Source organism: Anguilla anguilla, chromosome 13, assembly GCF_013347855.1.
Source record: "Anguilla anguilla isolate fAngAng1 chromosome 13, fAngAng1.pri, whole genome shotgun sequence".
In the NCBI taxonomy this organism is placed as follows: Eukaryota; Metazoa; Chordata; class Actinopteri; order Anguilliformes; family Anguillidae; genus Anguilla; species Anguilla anguilla.
This window is the reverse complement of record NC_049213.1, coordinates 17,857,358-17,869,498: the sequence shown is the minus strand read 5'-3', so window position 1 is coordinate 17,869,498 and position 12,141 is coordinate 17,857,358.

Below are 12,141 nucleotides of genomic sequence, written 5' to 3'. Positions count from 1 at the left end.
AGAAATGTGAATGGCTGTGTGCAGGGATTTTTGGAATGAGCAGATAAAAGGCGGAGTGCCTGCTGCAGTCTTCATCCGCCCCACTCCAGTCCCCTGACCCCCCGAATGCATGAAAATTCCACCTGATGTATGGCGAAGGTGTCCAGTGCGGAGCTGTGGCACCTGATAGGCTGGTCCCCCCCTGGGGTGGAGTTAATTGGTAAGACTGTCTTTGGAAAGGGTTTGTGAAAGCTTTGGAAAATGGTGCACGTATTCATGTGCCCTTTATTAGATGGCAATACCCCAATGTTTACCATGTGCTGCTTTCTTCACACTTTTTAAAGTGAAGATGATCCTTTATTTTTGACACTGAGTGGTGCAACACTAAGCTATTGCTGGAGTACATAACAGCATGCCCTCCTCTGTGCATTTAAAAGACCACAATGCTTCTCTCCTATATTCACGCTACATGCCCCAGAGACATTGTCTTGTAATCCAGGATATGTATAGTTAATTGTGATTATAATCACAGTAATGATACAATTTTACTATTCACTAAACACATGCTCTGACCCACAGTTTTCTTGAGTACACAGCTTCATGTTTGACATGATATTCCTTTATTGCTGGACAGTTGAAATGGTTAATGATGGATGGATCAAAGACACATGAGTAAGCATACCTATGATTTGAAACAGCAAATTCTAGTTACAGTGTAGATTCTCAGCCGCTACACAATGCCATCACCTTGGGCCTCTGGAGGAATTGAAAAATAATAAGTGGGTAGACAGGTTGTTGATATGAAACTAATAATAACAGTCCTAATTTGCTCTCGTTGTAGGGTGCACAGTGTAGGGTTGAGGAGGGACCAGCAAGGTGTGGTGAGAACGTGCTAAGAATGTTAACAGCACTACACTATACCAAGAAAATACTAATATCACGCTGTGCTTCTTGCAAAATGAAAATGGAAAAAAAAAAAGTTTATGAAATTTTAACAAACAACACATTGTCACCAGCCTCTGAGAACAGTAGCTTAGGTTCCCTTCACCATATCGTGTGTGTGTGTGTGTGTGCATGTGAGTGTGTGTGCATGCATGTGTGTGTGCATCTTCATACAGAACACAGGGTGGGGGTCTTGTGTGTGCAGTGGCGGGCACAGTGGGGATGTCTGATAATAAGAATCAAAGCCCACTGCCTTCAATAGCTCTGAACCTTCCGTCTTATTTTGATGTGGAATGAAACACACACACGCACGCACACACACACACACACACACACACACAGATCCAGGATGCATTTTGGGAGATGTGGGCGGAGGCTCAATTAGCATGCCCCTCACACGGGTGTGTAACTGAAAGGAAACATGTTCTCCTTTCTAGGCAAGCATTCAGTGTGCTAATTCAGCAGACAGCAGAAATAATTCTAGTGCAAATGAAGATGATTCATGAATTTCCATTGCTCAAACTGTGGCACAATTAGCCATTTCTGAATACAGCCTAACTCTAAGAGCTTTCAGAGTCTGAATAGTGTGGAGCTTGACTTTGAAAATCAGCCTGGATGCACGTGTCTGCTGGTCCATTTATGAAGACAGATTTATAAAATCACTTATCAGGGGAAATGATGTCAGCATATTTGCCTGCCACGCTATTATATGGGTTATGGGTGTTCAGCCATCGAGAGGAAAGTATAGTTTATTGCTTAAGGGCATTAAGTGAATAGAACACACAAATGGAAATATTTAGAAATCCTGAATAAACAATTATTCAGCTATTTGTACAACCATGTGAAAAATAAATATCAGTGACTCTTGTGCCTTCTGATTCTCTAAGGATAACAGCAGCACCAATGCTGTCAAGTTTTTGGCAAAATAATTTTAAACTACAATATGAACTCTCTTCTTAAATTTGCATTGCTGGCATGTGGGGCAACCAGGTGTAAGACTATTATGAGTCACAAGTACCTAAAAGCGTTATTTTGGGGCACTCTGAAGCAGTAGACTTTTGACCACCTTCCAAGGTTGCTAACTATAGTGATACATGACCAATTACCTTCAACAATCATTTATTAAAAATAATTAATTTCTGTGCAGTCCCTTGGACTTTACCTGAGTTCCTCGGTATCATTGGTGAGGTGCTGGCAGCTACACGGTAAAAAGTTATTGGGCTTTACGCAGTTGTCAGAGATGGCACTGAAAGAGATAGCCCGTGGAGAGCCGGGAAGCACTGAGGTGGCTGATGGTCTACAAGGGGGGGATTGGTGAGGTGTGGAGACTCAAGGAGGGATGGGCACATACCAAGGCATCCTTTAGAAACAAGGGCCTCTATAGCAACTGCTGTATATTAAGTACAGTATGCATACATGCCTCTGCTATGTGCTGTTCTTCCATGCATTCTGACTTACAGTTTGTGTGTTTAATGTTTCTATGCTGTCATTTGAGCAAGATGTCCCCTGCGTGCTCATTGAACTAAATTTTGAGTTTCGTTATATATATATATATATATATATATATATATATATATTAGATATGTTCAGTTATATAATGGATGCACATATATTGTTTCACAAATTCCTTATCTTTTGTATATTTGTTCAACTGTTAAATAAAAATTAAAAAAACTCAATGCTTCAAACTCAGTTCAGTATATTGTTGCCTTCAGCTTCAAAGAATGTATGCCCCTTGGCCCAAACAAAAGGATGGCAGCATGTCAGAATGTGGGACCAAAATAAAGGGATCTGGATCGACAATATAAATCTTTGCCAAACACCTGAAAATCATTTTAAATAATTATAAATATTTTTAGAATTCATTTTTACCATCCTTCATTATCCCTTCATCCAGGACGTGTATTTATTCATTAACTGTTGCATCTTAATTAAGTTGCGATGCTTATCAGTTAAACAGTTCTGTCCACAGATTTTGATAAGTTTTAGCTTCAATCAAGCCATGCCACTAATATGTAAAAAATCATAGTTAATGTCTCATTTTTGTCTCAGAGGATTTTGTAGACCATTTTAAGATAAAAAGTTAGTCTGAAATGACATGCATGGGTCACAGCTAGTTCTTGAGTTTATAAGAAAATCTTGCAAGCAGCCTAAGTCTTTGAAGTCTCAAGTTGTAGGTCAGGCCAGGCAAAAGAGGGAATCAGTACAGTGGGCGCTGAATGAAGATCTTGGAACACCGTTCAGAACAGAACAGTAGGTACTGTAATGCAAGTTACCTATGAGTCAGCAGCCAGCTGTGCTCCCTGATTTGATAGGCTTTCAGAGATAGCACAAGCAGGATCATTGATTTTACTGTTGTTTTGTTGGGCTTCTGTCTTTCTTTGATGATTTGAGGTTCTTTCTTTGATCCTTGAAAGAAATCACTCGCCTGAGTGAGTATTTCTGAGGAGGATAGTGAAGACAGATTAGACTCCACAGCAGAGATCATGTCCAGCAAAGGACTTGATCCCATTTTATATCGGTGATGGTGAGCATGTAAGTACACTATCAAAATATTTCCATTATTATTCATAATGCTTATAAATAAAGCGTAGGCCTGATTTTGAATAATAATTGCAGGAGGTGAAATTGTCAGATGTGATTGACATGTTGGTGGGGGGTGGGGTATTTGACTAAAACTTCAATCAGTGGAACTCAATCAATAAATTAGTAAACTTATTTTGATACATTTATTTTGTGTTTTGTATCAGAATACATGTGTGCCTATCTCTGCCTGCAGAGAATGACAGGAATAGCAGTAGTTGTGACTTCCTCAGAAATACTAGCGGAAAACGTCCTTTATCGTTCCTTTGGTTTTACCCACCAAATATGGGAGTACACACACTATAAAAGTAAGACTCACAATAAATCAAGTTTTTCTAATGTATGTGAAATTAACTGTATGGTTCAGAGTCAAGTAGTCTTGTTGTTGCAGTCAGTATCTTAAAATCAATTTTTATCATTCATGTAATGCTTCTGCAAGAACAAGCATGTCTGAATATGTTTTTTGGCAGATGCATTATTAGAACATACAGGATTTTTATGATGTTAGGTAATAAAGACATTTGAATTCAGATTAGTCCATATGTGGACTGCATATTGAATGAATATAGCTATAGAAGCCGACTGGATGGTTTATTGGTAGAGATATAAAAATTGATCAATTATCTGTGACAGTTATTTTTAGATTTGCAGTGGTAGATATTCAGAAAATAATTTTCTCTGGTAGTAGAGATAAGAGCGTTTCCATCCATGGATAAAGGGACCGAGATGAAAGCATCATTTTGATTGGGGATTATATGTATGGAGAAAACATGTTGCATTGCACACAGATTGACATTTATATAAAATTCCAATGAGGATTCTGTTATGAAATAGAGCTTGCATTGGAAATTCCCATGAGCACGCATTAAGTCTCTCATAATCGAAAACTCAATGAACTGATTTGCTCAGTCAGAGAAGATTCCACTGACATCTTTTAAGTGCTGCAAACACGCTGCGGATCAGTCTATGGAAGGCAATGCAGGACAACAAAAATTCCCTAAAAAACATTATTACTGGTTGAGTATTTTTCTACCAAAAGCATTCTGTTTTGCAGTCAGAAAACTTTAGCCAGAGTTTGATTCAGCAGCTAAACATCATCCCTAGGTCAAGTTGCATATGCATGTATTTATGTAGCCCAAAATCCATGATTACTAGCTTTTAGGTAAATAAGACTTGGGTTAGTCACCTAATTTCAGCAGTTATTTTAATTTGGTTACCACAAGCATGCAAGCGATATGCTTCAAATTGTGGTTAAACCGATCGTAGCAGATGCTTTGGTAAATGGTAAATGGACTGCATTTATATAGCGCTTTTATCCAAAGCGCTTTACAATTGATGCCTCTCATTCGCCAGAGCAGTTTAGGGGTTAGGTATCTTGCTCAAGGACACTTCGACACACTCAGGGCGGGGTTTGAACCGGCAACCCTCCGACTGCCAGACAATCGGTCTTACCTCCTGAGCTATGTCGCTTTGGTTAGCAGTATCCAAAACCATCTGTATTTCTAATGTAAAAAATGCAATGGGTGTTCTATGGCTAAGACTGCGGAATTATGAGCTGGCAGTGATGTCTTTATAGTACCATATCACCAGCCTTATGATGCAGTGTGTTATTTGCTTTATAGCTGCAGCTTGATTGCAAGCTAAAGTTAAACTCACATTTGAGTAATTCACATTTGAATTACATTTGACCATGACTTTTCTCCGTAATAACTTCCTAGCTAGGGTTCTAGGTAATGTAGATTGTGTAATGAACATTAGCAAGATTGCTGGGGAACACTGACCAACTATTTCCAGTGGATGTAAAAAAAGGTCACTATTAGCTACTGTTTAAAATCTTTTCTTTACACAGCAAAGAGAAAACGGTACAACTTCATTAATTTGTCTTCTAGCTTTTTCAAGTGTAAATAATCCTGAAACATTGACTGATGAACTAGAGAAGGCAGTTACCTGAGAACTTAATCGGCACAGCAAGTCATGGGTTTTTGAAAGGTCCGTCCTACTGCAGAGGTAAGCAATGACTGAATGAAGAGCACGCTAGACTGTGCTGCATGTATTGGCCCAGATGGGTCTGGACAGCAACAGTTGATGTGACTGAGCTCTCACCCAGAAGCAGGTGTCTCAGAGAGACTGACCCTCAGGTTCCTTTTGCTGTGGTAGGAGAGGAGTAAGCTGAGCCTGCACATCAAAACTAGCAGCTGCCAGAAGGTGAAGGTGTGACAGTGAATATTGTTACTATTTCAGAAGGTGGATGACACACATTTATTTTTAAGGGAGAACATTTTAAATATAGAGAATGTCGGAAACAGCCGTAGGACTCAAACTAAAATAGTATTTTTTTAAAATTTGATATACAATTTAACCATGCGATGAAATGCAGGCTAAATATCCAGCTTGTTAGCACATAATTAGTATGTAAATTCAGCCAAAAGGTTATCTATATTTATTAATTCTCCTTCAGAAAGCATAGAGATAGTTCATATGTGAGCAACCTTAGCCTTTTGGTTCACTGGTACATCAATTACTGAGCAAACAAGGTATTTTTTCCTCAAAGAAGCGCTTCTAGAAACTTTAATGTGTGAGCACCTGAATAGGTGGTACCATAAACTCAACCCTAAACAAAGGCTGAAGCACAAACCACTAAATATAATAAGAGGTAATGGTACTTTATGGGATTCTGGAGAGCATTCCACAAGCATACTGTACAAACATAGCTTTTTATATTCAGTAAAACAGGTGCTTGAGCACATGTTTGACAGAAGATTATTGACACTGTCTGACACTGATGAAGACATTTATGCCTAACAGTTTCTAAAGCCTACGTCAGTTTTACATAAAGCATTTAAAAAAAATAATAATTTCACATTTTAAAACTGAGTGCTTTAACCATTTAGCTATCCTGCTCACTCATCTCTTTGCTGTTTTTTTAAAGCTGTTATTGTTTTAAATAGATAATGGTAGAGAGAAAGAAAAAGAGAGAGGGATAGAACATGCATGCAAGAAAATAAGTATTTCAATGCACATATGTATTCAGCCTCTTCTTCCCATTCTCCTATATCTGCTTCTTCAATCCTGTCATTCCTCTATTCAGCAGACAACATCAGTCACAACTGATCTTGTATTTCTTGTTTCTCTTTGTGTGTTTATAGGGTTGTTTGCAGTGAAAGCACTGCCCCCCCCCCCCCCCCCAACCCCCCCCCCCAGGCCTGGCATGCCTCCTTGGCCTCTGCGATCAGCATCATTTCACAAAGCAATTACTGGGACATTTACTGTGCCGTTGTGTTGCGTCTGCTTTGTGCAACAGGGGGAAAAATGCCATTAGTGTTCCATAAAGATGAGGAGGTGTTTGATTAGGGTATGTACTGCGGTCATAAAAGGCAGTTTGTTGAGCGCATGTCTCTTTCTGCTCTGACACTTAGTCTCAGTGCTGTGCTAATCTGCAGCACAGCTCCCTAATTCAATTACAGGGGCAGGAACGCAAAAGTGCACTAGGCCTCGTACAGACAACGACAAATGTGCTCAGCTCCATAGTGTCCCACTGAAATTCAGTCGTGGCTTACCCAGGAAAATATAATTTATTTGTGCACTGCACGTCCTTAAAGAGGGAGTGAGGTACGGTAGGCTACTTGGGGGGCACTGCTCTTCATGCAAGAACCCAAGGCACATGCGTACGATCACTGTCAGGAATGGGGATCTATGATCCTGTCTCCAGCATCAGTAACCAAACTCTTACATCTCTTGTATTTGTGGAACATTTGTACTTGGTAGCATGAGGCCCCTATAAGCTTGGAATAAACTTTCAGCGAGACTGTGGAGTTTGTTCAATTGCTTTATTTGCCTTTGCACAACAGGCTGTAAGCTACAGGGTCTGCAGTCATTACACGCCCTTTCCTCCTCCTGGCTGCTCCCCCTGCACCCTGCCTCCCAGCCAAAGACATCTGATCCCTGAACAACGAAGAGATCCCTCTCCAAAGAGAGATTCACAGTGAATACCTATGTTGTTACAGTTATCTATAAATCTAGGCTATCTCTAATATTAGTACCTGAACACCTACAGTATAATCTGTAGTACCTTTTTGTATGGAATTTTTATAGTTTTTTCTCTCCGTGTGACATTTGCAATTGTAAAATTGGCCTATATTATTACTACAACATCCTCTTGCCAATCTGGTAGACCATACACGAACAGAAGCTTTAAACTGAAGTGTGTTCTACCAGTTGTTGTGCAGTCACTGCATCAGAGGAGAATTCTTCATCTGCAGATGGCACAGGCTGGCTGCAGTCAAACTCTAGGCATGGGATTAACCAGTGGAATCACTGGTGCCAATCAGCTTCTAGTGTCTGAAAATATCCAATACATTACAGAGCAAAGCAAACAGTTACACTGCTGCCTCTAGGGCCTGAAGCAAATGAGGGTTTAGGGCACAAACAATATAGACAACGACAATGAAATCAACAGCCTGGTTTTGTTCACATAACATCTCTCTCATTAACAGACAGGAAATTGTTTTGTATGGGCATTTCTGTGTGAATAATTTTAAACCAAAAATCAATATTTAATATTTTCTGGGGTTGAAAAGGTTCATCCGAATTTGTGATTTTTTTAGAAAGGAAACGCATGGAATAACTTATACACCATACTTTATGGTAAGAATAGCAATTAGATTCTGGGGAGCTGACAATCTGTTAAAATGTTGGTGTCTTGCAAAGTAAATGTTACTCTTCGATTTCACTGATGATCTCTAGTATCTTTTGTTTTATGAGGTCTTAGCACAGGGAGATAAAGACCTCTTAAAACAAACACCCTGAGGAAATGACTATTAAATTTATATGTGAAAGAAAATATATTTGGCCCGATACTTCAAAAACTTCCTGGCTGTTTACTACATCTGATATTGCCTCTTGAAAAGTCCTACATTGATGTCTATGGATTAAAAGCCCATTATTAATTTATGTCTTGCTACAGCCATTGGGATTAACATTTCCGAATATACGGTTGTGGATCATAACAACTTTTTTCTTTTTCTTTTTAAGTTTTGTTGAGGGGTGGTGTTGTTTTCTGGTAGCATTCACTGGTGGTGGGGTCTGCCCTGGGTTAAGCAGAATTAAGCCCATCCAGTTTACCAAAGTTTCTTGAATATGCTGCAAGATTTTTAACTCATCGTCTGCTTGAATCTATGGATGATACATGTAATGCTTAGCCCCGTTCCTTGGGAAAAGACCTACGGTACAGACCCAAATATTTCTTATTCACACACAGTTTAAAAAGTTTAAAAGATGTGCCTCTCTGTTTCAAGTTCTACCTGCAGAATCGTTCATTGCACATGGACAAGCTAAGTCTCCTTTTCCCCCAAAACAATTTCAATAAATCCAGACACATGAGGTGCAGTGTTTATGTTGGACCACCTAAAAGAAAGCAAGGTTGAGATTAGAAGGTTAGTTGATCTTTCGATGCTGTTGTGATGTATTCTCATGTCATCTTACTGTGTGCAGCTAAAGCAAAGTGAAACCACCTGACACCAAAGTACTTTTATAAAATTCTACTGAATAGAATTATCTCTCTCTCTCTCTCTCTCTTGCTCATTCTGTCTGTCGGTCTCTCTCTCTCTCTCTCTCTCTCTCTCTCTCTCTCTTTCTCTCTGTCTTAGTGAGAGGCTGTACTAGCAGGGCTGAATGTTCGGTGAGGGGTTCATCATACGTATTCTATCCTGTTGGGAACACAAGAAGGACAGTGAGTAGGGAGCTGACTGTGCTCTTAATGGCAGTGCTCAGAAGGAGCAAAGAGAGGATACGGGAACAGAAAAGGGGACAAGGCTGGCACTACATCAGAGTTTCTTTGGACAGCGACTGTCAAGAGAAACATGTTTCCATGGCAACCACTCAACAGAAACGCTACTTATACGGTGTGGCACAGCACCATCACAACTTTATTTCCTTCTTTATTAATCCCTTTCAGTCTGTGTCTTTCTCCGTGTGGCTCCATTATGGCTCTTTTGGGTTTTAAGATCCCTACTTTATTTGGGTCAGTCCATGAAGGAGGGCACCACGGGACCTGCTCCAGCAGGAAGGCTCCAGCAATCAGAGTGGAAAAGCAATCAATGTTTAATTGGTGCCCTGCCTTTGCTCTTTTACAAGAAGGCTCGGAAGATAACTCATGTAGGCAATATGTTTTCCCGCTAACCCACTAATACTTTCAGGTCACTCTCTCACATTAGCATAGCCTGGCAGACAATTGTGATTCTAGGACAAGGCATTAGCGAAGCTTGAGAAAAGTCTACGTAGCTGAAATGAAGCCAGACTACATTTCGGAGACAAAGAGTAATATCCCATTTAAATTTGATTGCTTTTCTGGTACACTCCTAATCAGAAGATCAAAAGCGGGGCCTTGATTTAATGACCTGCAGTATAAGAAGTAACATGGAGAATCTGTCAAAAACCACTCTATTTTGAGGCCGAGCAATGGTGGCTGTAAGGAGGGGTGAGATTGGGAGATCCACTCCTGTGTTCTGGGGTGCAGTCAGCATCTCCAGTGTTACAAAAACTTGTAAAAGCTTTGCTCATGGGTGAACGTTTCAGTAAAAACATTTTCTCTGTCAAGTAGACATTTTAGTCTAAACATTTTGTCTGTCTTCCGTAACCCTCTTCTGAGTTTATTTCTCGTAAGCATGTCAATAGGGCTAAATTACTGGTCCAACTGAAATGGGATAGCATTGGTTAGCACTTCACCTTGCAACAACTTAGGAGTTTTTCATGATAAAAAAGTGTAATGTTCTTGACTGGCCATGTCAGTCACCTGTCCTCCTAAACAACAGAAACATGCATTTAATTTGCTGAAGGTAAGACTGAAGGCAAAACGCTACAGAAACAAACAGGACTGAAGGTGGCTGCAGTATACAGACCTGCCAGAGCATCCCCAGGGAGGATACCTAGTGTCTTGTGATGTCTATTGGCCGTAGCCTTTATATTGTTTTACATTAGAAATGTTGATAAGTGGTAGCTCCTATAGTACACGTTGTTGATTACCCCATGTAATATTTATATCACAAAGTATTAATTAGTTAGTTATAGCTTTATGTACTACATTAAAAAAGAGTTCAATCAAAATGTTTTTGCTGCTGTATTCAGAATTGTCAACACTGTTTCTGCTATAGAGTACATCACATAGCTAGTACTGAGTGGTCACCACTGTGGTTCTTGGGGAGTTCCCACTTCTAAGCAAGCATAGCCATGGTTTTGGTCTTCATAAGATACTCCCATGTGAGTTGGATGGATCATCGGACAAAACAATCAAAACTCAGTCCCTGCTACAAGCGTCTTTCTCACTATGGGGACAAACCTCTGACACATATTAACACAGGGCCAGAGGGTAATATATCTATGGAAACCACAGAAAGTAGAAGAGAATTCTGTAAAATTAGACACAGAGGAGGCAGAAGATCGCTTGCTCACACTATCTATAGATGTATCCACTGATCCACAATGCAGACAGACATACGCATTACCCAACATGGGGTGTTTGAGAGAGCAAGAGATACAGTATGGCGTTCAGTGTTGTTGTGCTGAACATATTGTGTGTGTATATACAGATACACAAGAACGCACACATTTTGAGAAGGTGCTAGATTCCACCCATTACTCAGTGATGACCATCATTATCATTTTTATAATTGGACCATTTGCAGTCATTCTGCAGCCACTAACTGCAATGCATAATTGCTCCCTCCACAAAGAACATTCTGCTGACCTCAGACAAAACAATTATGAGGAAAGGATATGACAATTGGTGAGTATCCACCACTTTCTCTAAGGACTTTGAAAAGGTACATCTGAGTAAAACTTTCTCCCCTACCCCTAACCCTCCTTTATTGAATTGATCATATTTCAGTTGCTTTTCCATCCATTCTTATTTGAAATATCTGATATTTAAGATGAGTTAGAGTTAGGCTTTAGGGTTCACATTAGCATTTGGCCAAGGCAGGGTTAAGGTTAGGAAAACGGCAAACGTTAGGGTTGAGGCAAGATTAGTTTGGAGAAGGGTTGGGTTTTGATTTTGGATAACCAACATTTTTCTCTAGGGGATGTAACACAATTGCCTTTTATATTTTTACATTTTTTCAGTGAAATACATTTTTCAACATAAATTGCTTTAAACACATTTCTTTGTATTTATTTTATTCAAATGATGACATATTAGTTGTTGTTCATCCATTTTAATTGAAAAATCTGATATTTAAGATGACATCTAGAATTAGGTTTTCAGATTTAAATTAGGGTTCGGCTAGGCTTAGAACAATAATAAGCTAAATGCAAATAGGAGAGATAGAGAGTGAAAGAGAGTACAGAAAGTAAAGATGTGGTGAGAGTGAAAAGAAGAGAGGTAAGCATCACTGAAGACGCTCTTTAAGATCCCTCCTTGTACACAAAGAGCAAGCCCTCCTCTGCACACACCTGGCACAGGGATTCACATGCTTGTTTACATTATGGTCTTTATTGGATCGCATACTTAATTTACTGCTTGTGTGAAGAAGGAGTACTGATTAGGCTACACGAGATGAAGTAAAAAGTTTGTTCGGTTTGACAGCAGAACACAGTTCCCCAAGGGCTTCAACCCCTCAATGTCAGATTATGATTGTAGGAGTC